General features: G+C 35.8%; 1 pseudogene; it reads right to left on the bottom strand.

Moving 5' to 3' along the window:
* Positions 1 to 3,791: 3,791 nt before the first annotated feature.
* Positions 3,792 to 4,148, bottom strand: LOC132480556 (elongin-B-like; annotated as a pseudogene).
* Positions 4,149 to 14,717: the final 10,569 nt, after the last annotated feature.

The raw sequence follows: 14,717 nt of genomic DNA, 5'->3' as shown, positions 1-14,717 counted from the left end.
ATCACACTGCTTAAATCTCTCACTCTAAAATTAGCAATTACTCCCTTCTGATTATTTCTCAGACTCAACTCCCTCGGTGTCTCAGAGGCATTTGATAGTGTTGTTCATTATCTTCTTGAATGCATTCTGCTCCAGGTCCTCTGTGCCACATCATTCTTATTCTCCTCCCACCTCTCAGATTACTCTATTTATCACTGTTTCCTGATCCAGTGATTTCACTGCTCCTCTCATGTCACAAAGCCCAAGTTCTAATCAGACATTTATTTTCCTTCATGTTCATTCCTTTAGAGTCCACACCTAGTCTCTATTTACTAATGACCCTATTGCTCTATGCAGCAACATTATTTTTTTCATGTTTAAAATATACATGTTTCTAGTGCTTTGTATGCATTTGCCTTCCACTTGTCATGACATTTTACATATTAAGCATCAACCATTTGTTAATTTCTTAGAATATCCCACTACCCTGGCAGGCACTATAGATGCAATGTTGCTTGAACTTCAAGAAACTCATGATTTAACGTGAGTTAAACATAAAATTTAAATAAGTTGTATACTACAAGTTCAAGATGTTTAAGTTGTTATGGAAGGAGAAAAGGAGTCCAGAGAAGCATGGGACAATATTAGAAAAGGCTTAAAAGGAGAGGCAACATTTGAGATGGCTCTTGAAAGATAAGTTGAAGGTCATATGAGACATAATAGAAAGAGAAATGCTATTCCAAGCAATAAATATTCATAACTTATTTAAAGAAATGGCAAGAACTTTGATGTGCCTGTGAGGTGGGGCCAGGGTTTATGTAACTTGTTTGGGTTTGGGAGGGTTGTTAGGAGATGAGACTGGAAGGATATTGAGCATGGTTTACTATGGATCTTGAATGACTTGATAAGGAGTTTGGACTTGACACTGAAGGTGGGATAGATGATCAGAATTTGAGCATCCAAGGCATAATTAGGTCTACATCCAAGAATGGTCATGCTGGTAAGAAAGAGGATGGAAAATAAAGGATGGGATGAAGGACATGAATATTGTCTCCCACCAAAGCTTTCCTTATTCTAATCTCTTTACTTAATACCAGTCCTCCTGTGTGACGTTATGACATTTTACTACACACACACACATACACACACACAATTCAGCAGTAACTACTTCTTTCTTATGACATCAAAATTAACTCTTCTGCCTGACTTTCAGTGTCTACTATAGACTGAATGTTTGTGCCCCCCAAAATTCATGTTGAAACCTAATCCCCAAAGTGATGATATTTGGAGGTGGGGCCTTTGGGAGGTGATTAGGTCATAAGGGTGGAGCCCTCATGAATGGAATTAGTGTCCCTATTAAAGAGACCCAGAGAGCTCCCTCACGTCTCCCACCATTTGAGGACACAGCAAGAAGATGGCAATCTTTGAGCCAGGAAGTGTCCTCACCAGATGCTGAATCTGCTGGCACCTTCATCTTGGACTTCCAGATTCCAGAATTGTGGAAAAATAAATTTCTGTTTATAAGGCACCTCATCTGTGATATTGTTGAAGCAGCCTAAATGGGCTAAAACAGTATCCTTCATGTTTCCTCAAGGACATGTTATCCTGCAATGCAAGTATAGTCCTCTTCCAAAAGCCCAACATTTTTTTTTTCATCAACACCACCCTCACCTTTGTCATAGTCATTCTAGCTGAACTCTGTTCTTCTTTGCTGCTCCTCTCCCACTGAGAGATCTTCTTCATGGATTCAGACCAAGCCTATTCAATTACAAATTCAAACCCTCTCTTCTCCCACGAAGCCTTTCCTGGAGACTTTCTTGCATCTTGCCCTTGCTCTCACTGGTATTTTTCTTTTTTCAAGTGCTTTGGTATATCCTGGATCTCACAATTCTTGCATTATCTTCATTACTTTTACAGTTAAGTCTAATTTCAGGTAACATTTTTGTTTCTTGAGGATCAGGACTATGTACCTACTATACTCCTGAGTTTTTCAGTTTTTAATGAACAAATTACAAATGATAAACATCCTAAAGTAAATCTACAAGACTCCTGTTAGAATGTTGTTGTAATGTTGGTTTCAATGCAAAAATCTGCAATAAGTAAAACAATGTCTAAATTTATTGAGCATATATTATATGCAAAACACTAGCATATGTTATATGCTTGGTGTATTTATGTGTAATATTCATAATACCACTAGGTGTGTACTATCATTGTTATTATTATTAATATAATAATCATAACCACCATATCCATATAAACTGAGAGATACTTTAAAGAATTGTTCAAGGTCACTGATTCATCCATCCAAGCAATACATTTTTATTGAGTTTTTATAATGTCCCAGACATGATTCTTAGCACCTAGGAAGTAACAATGGACAAAACAAAGTTCTGTCCTAGAAGCAGGGCATTTTTCTTGGGGAAATAGACCATTAAAACTTTAAACATTTTAATAAAACAATTTAACAAAGGATCTTATAACAATGTTTGGTGGAGTGATACACGCTATAAAAATAAATCAGGGCAAGAGCATGCAATGCAATTTTAGGAAATCATGAAGCCAGCATAGAAAGGTAGGTTGTCAGACTCTAGATTCTCTGTAATAAATCCCTTATTATCATTAGCCTCAGGTTCAACTTCATTACTGGTATTTGAGCCCTGCAGTAATCTCTCCTCACACGTATATTCTAATGAAACTCAGGTCTCATCAACCTCAAATCTATGTTCTAATCAGACAAATACACTTATCTTCAAAAATGTACTCACCATGGCTATTGTGTTTGACTCATGCTATTCTCTTAGTGTATGCACACACTTACACACACATACATACGTGCACCCACACAGAGTCTTTTTTTACTTGAACTCAGTTTCAACTTATTCTGTAAAACCTTTTTTGTCTAGTAAAAGAAGAGTTGCATCTTCAATTTTGTTGGCAATTTCCATTATATGTACTGTTATTCTAGGCAATTTATAAATAATGAAAAGAGAACAATATGTAATTTTTCAAACACTGAAGAAATATAACTTTGGATCTAGCTTTTTGTAGCATCTGCATTAACAGTGATTTTAAAAATTAGGGTATAAAATCTGAAAAAAAATTCTTTGAAGTATTGAACATTCCGATTAAGATAAAACATTGAGGACAAATACAGATTTGATCTGCATGGTGTTAATTTAACAGCATTAAATTCAAGATAACCCTTAGACCCTTGTGTATTATTATTTAAATTTTATATCCACCAATTCCCCAAAATGAAGAAATAAATTAAAATCGTTCTTTATGTCATTTCAACCATTAAATGTTTTAATACATTTAAAAATGATGACTCAGTCATAATGAAGAAAATGGTTTTTTCTAAAGAAAATGAAGTGAGTGTATTCATAGCTAAATGGGAAAAAAACATGTTTGAGAAAAAGCAAAATGCTGAGAATTCATTTAACATTTGCAGCATCTCAATCTAATCCTCCAGTGACCTTGCCAATAATATTTACTCTGAACAGCCACACAGGGAAAGAATGGGCTTCTCAATATAAAATAGTATTCATTCTGCTTTTTTATATTTCTAACAATAATAAAGGGTCAGAAACAGGGCTTAGCTGAAATGTTGATTGATATTCCTACTTTCCAACACTTTTCCAACTTTAAAATATCACTTGAAATACAATTTGTATATTTTTGTAAACAGCAGAGCTATTGTATACTGTACTCAGTAGCAACTAGTATGTGTTGTTAAAGCTGGCATTGTTTTTTTTTTTTCTTTGGACACCCAAATATCTTTTATTGGGGGGTCAGTTGGTGGGGGGCTCTCACTGCAGATCTTGTTCATTAGCGCTGCTTCCTAAGTCCTGTGGCTTCATCACATCCAGCAGCTCGGTTGGGCTGGAGAAGGGCTCGATGCTAAGGGCCTCAGAGGCTTCATCTGCCCTGAAGACTAGCCCCACAGTGGCTGGGGCCTGAGGTCGTGCTGTCTGGCTGGTGAAGCCACACTCTCCCAATGTCTTCCCGTGGTCCAGAAGCTGGTCGTCCTTGTACAGCTACTGCTTGTCTGGTGGCCACTTGAGGATGCCCTCAATGATGCGCTTCAGCTCAAACAAGGTGTTCAAGTCCTTGGTGTCCGTGAAGATGGTGGTCTTGTGGCATCAGATCAAGAGGATCACGTACATCACGGCGGCTGCCTCTCCCCCAAGTCCGGCAGATTTAACCAGAAAAAGAAACACAAATTACAGTTAGTAGTTAAAGACTTTAAGTTGCTGCTATTACAGATATATTACTATTTTGTTAGGGCTGCCCTAACAAAGTACTGCAAACTGAAATTTATTGACCAACAGTTCTGGTGACTAGATGTTTGAAATCAATGTGTTGGTAGAGTTGGTTCTTCTGAGGTCTGTGAGGGAAGACTCTGTTCCAGGCCTCTTGCCTTACCATGTACATCACCATCTTGTGTCCACATGGTGTTTTCCCTGGGTATATGTTTATCTCCAAATTTCCCTTTATCTTTGATAAGAATCTGCCTTAATGGGCCTCATCTTAATTTGATTTCCTCTTTAGAGGCTCTCTCTCCAAATAAGATCACATTTGGACATATTGGGATTCAGGATTTCAAAATATAAATTTTGAGGGGACACAATTCACCACATAACAGGCACTTTCCTCATTTTTATTTGAAACATTATTTACTATTTTATTTGTTTATTGCCTAAAATATATAGATTAGAAAATAGGTATTTGGAATAGTATGTACATGGTTTTTCACAATTACATAGATTTATCCAAGTTGGAAAGGAATAACTTAAATTGCCTCTGTTTTCAAATGGCATGATTTTATATAGAGAAAATCCTAAAGACTCCACCAAAAAAAAAAAAAAAAACCTGTTAGAAATAATAAATGAATTCGATAATGTTGCAGAATACAAAATCAATATACAAAAATCAACTGCATTTTGATACACTAACAATAAACTCTCCAAAAAAATTAAGAAAACAATCACATTTACAATAACATCAAAAATTTATAGAAAGAAAGTGTTGAACAATGGTTGCCAGGGCCTGGGAAGTGAGAGAAATGGAGAGATGTTGGTCAAAGGGTACAAACTTTCAGTTATAAGATAAATAGGTTCTGCCTCAACACAATAAAGGCCATATATGACAAACCCACTGCAAACATCATTCTCAATGGTGAAAAACTGAAAACATTTCCTCTAAGATCAGGAACAAGACAAGGGTATCCACTCTCACCACTATTATTCAACATAGTTTTGGAAGTCCTAGCCATGGCAATCAGGGAAGAAAAAGAAATAAGAGGAATACAAATCTGAAAAGAAAAAGTAAAACTGTCATTGTTTGCAGATGACATGATACTATCCATAGAGACTCCTAAAAATGCCACCAGAAAACTACTAGAGCTAATCAATGAATTTGGTAAAGTTACAGGATACAAAATTAAGGCACAGAAATCTCTTGCATTCTTATACACTAATGATGAAAAATCTGAAAGAGAAGTTAAGAAAACACTCCCATTTACCACTGAACAAAAATGAATAAAATACCTAGGAATAAACCTGCCTAAGGAGACTAAAGACCTGTATGAAGAAAACTATAAGACACTGATGAAAGAAATTAAAGATGATATAAACAGATGGAGAGATATACCATGTTCTTGGATTGCAAGAATCAGTATTGTGAAAATGACTATACTACCCAAAGCAATCTACACATTCAGTGCAATCCCTATCAAATTACCAATGGCATTTTTTACAGAACCAGAACAAAAAATCTTAAAATTTGTATGGAGACACAAAAGACCCTGAATAGCCAAAGTAGTCTTCAGGGGAAAAAAAAAAGGAGCTGGAGGCATCAGACTCCCTGACTTCAGACTATACTACAAAGCTACAGTAATGAAGACAATATGGTACTGGCACAAAAACATAAATATAGATCAATGGAACAGGATAAAAAGCCCAGAGATAAACCCATTCACCTATGGTCAACTAATCTATGACAAAGGAGGCAAGGATATACAATGGAGAAAAGACAGTCTCTTGAATAAGTGGTGCTGGGAAAACTGGACAGCTACATGTAAAAGAATGAAATTAGAACACTCCCTAACACCATACACAAAAATAAACTCAAAATGGATTAGAGCCCTAAATGTAAGACCAAACACTATAAAACTCTTAGAGGAAAACATAGGAAGAACACTCTTTGACATAAATCACAGCAAGATCTTTTTAGACCCACCTCCTAGAGTAGTGGAAATAAAAACAAAAATAAACAAATGGGACCTAATCAAACTTAAAAGCTTGGGCCTCCCTGGTGGCGCAAGTGGTTGAGAGTCCGCCTGCCGATGCAGGAGATACGGGTTCGTGCCCCGGTCTGGGAGGATCCCATATGCCGCGGAGCGGCTGGGCCCGTGAGCCATGGCCGCTGAGCCTGCGCGTCCGGAGCCTGCGCGTCCGGAGCCTGTGCTCCGCAACGGGGGAGGCCACAACAGTGAGAGGCCCGCATACCGCAAAAAAAAAAAAAAAAAAAAAAAAAACTTAAAAGCTTTTGCAAAGGAAAGGAAACTACAAACAAGATGAAAAGACAGCCCTCAGAATGGGAGAAAATATTTGCAAACGAATCAACAGACAAAGGATTAATCTCTAAAATATATAAACAGCTCATGCAGCTCAATAGTAAGAAAACAAGCAACCCAATCAAAAGATGGGCAGAAGACCTAAATAGACATTTCTCCAAAGAAGACATACAGATTGGCAACAAACACATGAAAGGATGCTCAACATCACTAATTATTAGAGAAATGCAAATCAAAACTACAGTGAGGTATCACCTCACACCAGTTATAATCGGCATCATCAGAAAATCTACAAACAACAAATGCTGAAGAGGGTGTGGAGAAAAGGGAACCCTCTTGCACTGTTGGTGGGAATGTAAATTGATACAGCCACTAGGGAGAACAGTATGGAGGTTCCTTAAAAAAATAAAAATAGAATTACCATATGACCCAGCAATCCCACTACTGGACAAATACCCAGAGAAAACCATAATTAAAAAAGACACATGCACCCCAATGTTCATTGCAGCACTACTTACAATAGCCAGGTCATGGAAGCAACCTAAGTGCCCATCAACAGATGAATGGATAAAGAAGATGTGGTACATATATACAATGGAATATTACTCAGCCATAAAAAAGAATGAAATTGGGTCAATTTTAGAGATGTGGATGGATCTAGAGACTGTCATACAGAGTGAAGTAAGTCAGAAAGAGAAAAACAAATATTGTATATTAACGCATATATGTGGAACTTAGAAAAATGGTTCAGATGAACCCATTTGCAGGGCAGAAATAGAGACACAGATTTAGAAAACAAACGTATGGACACCAAGGGGGTGGAGTGGCGGGTGGCGGGTGATGGTGTGATGAATTGGGAGATAGGGATTGACATATATACACTAATATGTATAAAATGGATAACTAATAAAAAACTACTGTATCAAAAATAAATAAAATTCAAAAACAAAACAAAGATAAATAGGTTCTGGAGATCTAATGTACAGCATGATAACTAGGGTTAACAATTGTATATTGTATACTTGAAAGTTGCTAAGATAGTAAACCCTATGTGTTCTCACTACTCACACACACAAAAAGGTAACTATGTGAAGCAATTTATGTAACTAATCAGATTGTGGTAATCATTTCAGTGATATACACATATACTAAATTATTACATTGTACAACTTTAAAAAAATTACATCGTACAACATAAATATATGCAATTTTCTTTGTCAATCATACCTCAATAAAACTGAAAAATAAGAAATAAATACAAAGAAAAAATGTAAAAACTCTGAAAAAAGTTATAGATTTAAAATAATAAATGAAATACTTAAAGTTAGATTCTGTAGTTTCTTTTAATTTTGAAACATTTAAAGTTCAAATGAACTGGAATCTGAAAAGTGACTAAGCACTGCTATTCAGGTTCATAGGCTAAGTGGACACCTGTCTATGATGTGAGATGCATTTGAGCTACTAGGAATTGCTCATACCTCCAATATATGTACATTGCCAGTGTCTGACTATTATCTGATGTTCCAACAAAAGATTGTCTCACACTGAAATGCACATATTTCAGAAAGTAGAGGCAGATGAAGCCAATCATCAATCACAAAAATTGTTTTGAAAATAACTTAAGATTTCTTCCAACCAATGGTTGTTCACCATCCAAAAACACAAAGTGCTGTTGCTCTTCTCACCAGGCATCACTATCATACGTCTAGGGTTCTCTACACTGTCAGCTTTAAGTCCAAAATACTAATATTTTGCCTGAACTGCTAAAATGGAGTCTTAACTGAATATTTACCTTAATTCCCTTTTTCAGCAAATATATATGGGGCTTCTACCATGTACCAAGCACTGTCATAGATGCCTGAGTACATTTTTGAGGGGAAAGCCTCCCTGTCTTTGTGGAGTTTATGTAGAAGAATTTGGAAATGTGTCTTTTCTTGTCTCCCTGAAATTTGTTACCCACACAACATCCAGAGTGATCATTTTAAAGAGAACTCTGAGCTTGTCACTACTTACTTAAAACATTTTCATACTTTCAAATTGCTCTTGATTAAACCTCAATACCTTAATGTAGCCTTCACGGCCCTGTGTAATCTGATTCCTATTGATTTTGCCATCTCATTACACGCTGTTCTCCACCTCACCCACTCTGTCCCAGGCACATTGGCCCTCTAGCTAATGGTGACAATAACCAAATCTCTCCCATCTCAGAGCATTCACACATTTGTTTCTTCTTTCAGGAGCTATCTTGCCCCTCACGTGTCCACTTAGAGTGCTTCCTTTATGTCTCAGCAGACACACCACTTCTTCATGGGTATTTCCCTAACCCACCAAATTTAAGTCCAGTATCACTATAATACCTACTTAAAACTTCTCACTTATAACAATTGTAAATAATTATATGTATAATGTCTATCTCTCTAATCAGATTGAATTCAATTAGGACAAAGATCATGTAGGTTTACAATTGTCTTCCTAATCTTAGCACAGTACTGTATAGATGAGAAGTACTCAATAAATATTTATTGAGTGTAAGAGAAATGAGGTAGAAGAGAAAAGAGAAAGACTATCTTGACTGTTGGAAAGGCCTACATTACACTGGAATGAGCTTAAATTAGAATGGACACTAATTTAAGGGTAGAGGTTTAGCTCTGGGCAGAAAACTTCAGAGAAAACAACTAATTTAGCCAACATTTTCCAAGTACATTCAGTGGTGTACCATCCCCATAAAACGCTTCTCAAAAACATGATAGCATGGTTAAAGAACTTTGCCCAATATTTTCTGCCTCTACAGATTCACACTGCCTATCATGAGCTCCTATTAAGAGCTCCAAGAACTCTCCTAGTAAAGAAATCTGTTTAACAAATCCCTCTCTTCCTTTAGAATAACTAGTAACATGCAGGGACACTTGCTGAAAAATACTGTTCTGAGATATAGCACACCTCCTCCACTCCCTTATTGTTTCCCTTACAAGTAAAGGCATTTAGATGGAAAATCTCATTCTGCATTTTTCCTTGTCTCAAAAGAGAGTCTTGGATTTAGAAGTTTGGTTTTTAGCAATTGACTGAAAACTAATGTATAACATCAGTAGCTTTATCCCCCTCTTTACAGTATAGGATTTATGTAATTTTTGGATAATTGATGTATCAATACATATGGATTTATAATATGATACAAGTAGCCACATACTTTCCACCTAGAATTCTTTTAGCCTAATAGTATTATAGATCGGAAATTGTCAAATATTTTTGCATGCAAATTCCCAGTATTTGTGTATTTATAATATTATAATATACCACTATATAATTTAAATGTACCACTATTCTTACATATAATTTATTTTATAAAACATACCCCAAAATAAAAGATTTAAATGCTGACATAAAATAAATATAATGAAAGTTCTTAATATTGTTTCTACTATTTCATGAATCATTTTGCATATTCCCTGGATTGCATGTATCCACCTTATCTTAGATGTAACTTTTATAAACTATGACTGGTTTGGAGCTCACCAGGGGATGATGAGTCTTCGGATTGTTGTTCAAGAATAAGTGACAAAAGAAAAAAAAAAAAAGAATAAGTCACAATGCGTTTGAGGAGTTACATGCTTCATTTACCCTGTAAATGACTCAGCTGCTATTTACTGGATGTGGCTTGTTTAGGAGGGTAGAAGGAACTAAATTTGGAGGCTTTGGAGAAGATATTGGGATGTAGACAAAGGATATATCTTTATAAAATTTGTGTCAGGATTGAGATGTTGCATAATTTACATCACACGTACTAGACTGAGCCGTCTTTACCTTGGTCTGGGATCCCAAGTGGGCACAGTTACAAAGGCACATGTTTCTCCTAGATGACCAAACTACAAAGGCCACGTGATTACTTGGGCATGGATCTATCAGGGACTCAACGTGCAGAAAGTGGGGGTTATGAAAAATTGATTCTAGGCTTTTGCCTATTGACTTTTACTCAAGGAAAATCCCAAAGATTGATTTTAAAGTTAGTCAATATGGAGAACCCTAACAACACTAACAACACATAATATGACAATACTTGTCATATTATATAATCAAATAAGTTTGATCCTCTATCCTGGTAGAGACTACATTTAAAAAAGCCCTAGAGGGGATTTATCACATATTTATACAATGTTATGAGTTTGGAAACTCCTTGAGGTCCACAGTGATTCATCTTTAGAGAAAAGCATTATAGTCACCTAAATGAGAGTAGTATTGCTGAATGATTAGGAATACTGGCCTTGAAGGGAGATGGGTCTGGTACCATTTTCCACTTTAAACAACTTAAAGGCAATATCACCAGGGACAAGATATTTGATCTCTCTGACTACCATAAAATGTAAATAACTATAGTCCCACAAATCCTACCTTGAATTAAAACACTTAACAGAATGGTGCTATAATTAGCACTTATTAAAAGGTAGTAATAGTTCTTCTTCTTCTTCTTCTTCTTCTTCTTCTTCTTCTTCTTCTTCTTCTTCTTCTTCTTCTTCTTCTTCTTCTTCTTCTTCTTCTTCTTCTTCTTCTTCTTCTTCTTCTTCTTCTTCTTCTTCTTCTTCTTCTTCTTCTTCTTCTTCTTCTTCTTCTTCTTCTTCTTCTTCTTCTTCTTCTTCTTCTTCTTCTTCTTCTTCTTCTTCTTCTTCTTCTTCTTCTTCTTCTTCTTCTTCTTCTTCTTCTTCTTCTTCTTCTTCTTCTTCTTCTTCTTCTTCTTCTTCTTCTTCCTCTTTACTTTCATGAAAGAAGTGAGAATGAATCTGTGATCCAAAGTGTTTTCCAGGTATGTCACTGAATCCTAAATTTGCTCTTTCCATTTCATGTAGATGCACTTGACTACATTAAACCTAGTGACCATATGTCAGTTGACAACTTTGATTAAGGAATCTTCAGTGTGAACTTGACTTAATCTTTAGTTCAAGTGGAAAATCTGGTAGTAAGGCTTTCTCTCCTCTGAGGTTCTGTCAAACACTGTGATCCATAGAGACAGAATGGGAAATTAAGCCAAAGAAACACACCATAAGCAAAAATTCTGTGGAATTGAACCCAAAATCAATCATGAAAGGACTGCAGAAAAATTACTAATCAACACTGCAAAGGCAAATGATTCCTGCATCCTGTACTGGACGAAGCTGAGAGTGAAATAACCTCCATAAATTATCTCTTAAGGACAATGACTTACAAATAACACACCCATCAACCTTGATTTTTCAATGATATTCTAGAACAACTTTTGAGTTCTAACACATTTGGAATGATTGTCAAAGTTCTCCACTAAAGACTGGGTTAAAAATTAATCAGCAATAAGTTTTATGGACTTTATATGTTGCATTAGTCTAATTAGCTACTAACTCTGCAGGGGTAAGGGTTGGAATTAGAGTTGTCAGATGAAATAAATTGAAAATAGAAATGATCAGTTCTTCCTTTTCCTCAAAGAAAACATAGATCTTTAAAAAGTAATTTTTTTTTCTTTTACAAAAAGGGACATGGGTCCATAATCTAATAGGTTAAAGTAGACTCATTGATTGCTCTCTAAGGATCTGGAACAGTCCACGAAGCAGGCACAGAATGGAACAGGAATAGCTTCGGCAGAGAACTGATATTCCCATTCATGCTCTGTGGAATTACAAATGACTGGGCTTTCCAATGTGATGCATTTCCTCCTACACATCTGCAAAGAATTGTGCAATATGTTTAGGGAAACACTGTGATTTATTTTCAAGGTCTAGGAGATTTCAGCTTTCTTAACTCTTTACTATCCTGGAATAATCAAGACTAAGCAGGTTTCGTGAAGAAATTATTTTCATAAATTATTTTCTTAACATAAAAGTAATGTTAATGGAGAACATATGTAAAGTTTTAAACTTCTGCAAACCAACACAACTTCCCATGCATGTAGCAAAGATTGACCACTATCAGACACCTTTGTTTTTTGGACCAGTTAAAAAGTAGAGCACACTCACCTTGCACCACTAGAATCTGGTCATTTTTATTAGGGTAAGCATTGGATTCATTATCCTAACACCCTCAAGGCAAAATTCTAATGACCACTGGATCATAAGAAGATGGATGTCATAGGAGAGCCATTTAACTTGATTCCAAACATAAAGTTATTTATAAAAAAAAGGTACAATTGAATTGTTTTTTGCACAAATGCTATAAAATATTTTTATTAAAGTAAAAACAGTGATAGGAAAAATAGAAAAGGAGAGAAAATATCCAAAAACAGCCAAACATATTTAACAGAGATGAAACCCATTCTATTTCCCTTGGGTGAAAATGTGTGGTTTAACATATGAGAAGGGTATTTCACTTGGTGTATGTTACCCATCATAGCAGCACCAGCAGGGACAGCTACAGAAAACGGTCCATTAGTTTTTCCATAATAAACTCTTTTTTCACTGGCACACTCTTGGGATTCTTTGACATTATTTCAGTGTAGCTATTGGTGGATGGCTTCAATAATTGGAACTCTCACAACCTGAAATTAACATTTTCATGACACTCTAGTATATGTTAAATATTGCAAAACTTGGTTTTAAGGGCATCCTCTCCAATATATGTGATTCCAAAAGGCAAAGTTGTAAATGCAAAATGCTCTTTATATTTCTGCATTTTAGATTTGCACTTGTTTCTCAAATTAGCATGTCAAGACACCCATTCAATATAACTTTATCATGCTCAAGGAAGGACAAATGAATGAGAGTTAACAGCTCCCAGTTGGAGTCTCCAGTGTGTCTAACTTATACCTAAGGCAATAGCCTCCACACAAGGGAGTTCTCTGAAAATATGTGCCCTATAATGTACAGGCACAAATAAGAATTAGATGGAAGTCTTCACTGAGGTAAAAAAAAAAAAAAAAATCAACACTTAGTTGTGCCAAGTGCCAGGAAGAAGATATGGTCCTTATGCTAAAAAGAAATCAAAATCTAATATAGAAGCTAGAATTTAGGCAGCATAGTGAAGTAAGTTCAATCAGAAAAATATACAACCATTTAAGGCAGAACACAGGAGAAATGTGATTTGTGCATGCCAAAGCCCTCCTTGGAAAATTTTCTTACAGCTACAAAGGATATTAGACTTCATCTGACTTTATGTCCTTTCTAAATGTTATGGATAAGACTAAAACCTAAAGAGATAACATGATTCATGCAGGGACCCACAGCTCATTTACCTCACAGCTCCAAATTCCAAATCTAATATTTCACTGACTACAGCAAACACCTCTTTGGGAAATACATGATAGTGTGTCCCTAATTCATAAGGCCAATTTGCACATTATTACTTTCTTCTCAAAGACTACAATAAACTGGGGAGGGTGTGGCCTGAGGGATGACAATTAATTTCTTACTTACTTTATCCTTCAATTGTGCTATTTAATAAAGGAATCATCACTGAGAGACCAGGAACTTAGAAACAAAGTTGAACTAAATGTCTAAGAGAATAGGCAAAAAAGAAAAATAGTCAGTGTATTAGGTCCATGGAATAAGAGATGATGATTTCAGCATTAAAAAAAAAAAGTATCTTAATAACTCTTACAGAATGGGTAAGATTTCTTGAGGAAAAAGAAAAAAATAATAATCATGAAAATCCAGTCAGCTTAAATGATGTCATTCAAGAAATATTTATTGAACATTTATTATGTTCCATGCACAATATTGGACACTAGATGTTGCACAAGAGATGTCAAAGTTCCTGTTTTTAGAATGGTATTAGTTTAGTTTAATTGAATAACCACATGAATAATTCAACACAAGTCAAGTACTCTGTGATAGGAACATGGTACCATGAGGGGTTATGACAAAGGATTCTGACATAGTCTGGGAGGTCAAAGAAGTTTTACTGTACAAATTCATACTTAAGTGAGATAAAGGATAAATGAGAATTAACTAGGTTAAATTGATGAGGCAAAGGAAGTCATGTCTAGACAGGTAAGGGGAGAGAACTGTGAGATTGGTCTGTGATCCAGAGACCATATTAGTACATGTGAAAGACTGAGGTCTTTGTAGTAGATTAATTACACTAACAGCCCCAATCTATCGCACCTTCCTAAATTCATGCCCTTCTACTGCCTCCCACAATGACTCCAAGCTTGCCCTGTGGCTTGCTTTGGCCAACAGAACAGTAGCAAACTGGGCCCAAGCAG

This window comes from Mesoplodon densirostris, chromosome 2 (assembly GCF_025265405.1).
Source record: "Mesoplodon densirostris isolate mMesDen1 chromosome 2, mMesDen1 primary haplotype, whole genome shotgun sequence".
In the NCBI taxonomy this organism is placed as follows: Eukaryota; Metazoa; Chordata; class Mammalia; order Artiodactyla; family Ziphiidae; genus Mesoplodon; species Mesoplodon densirostris.
This window is presented reverse-complemented; position numbering and strand designations above follow the sequence as displayed.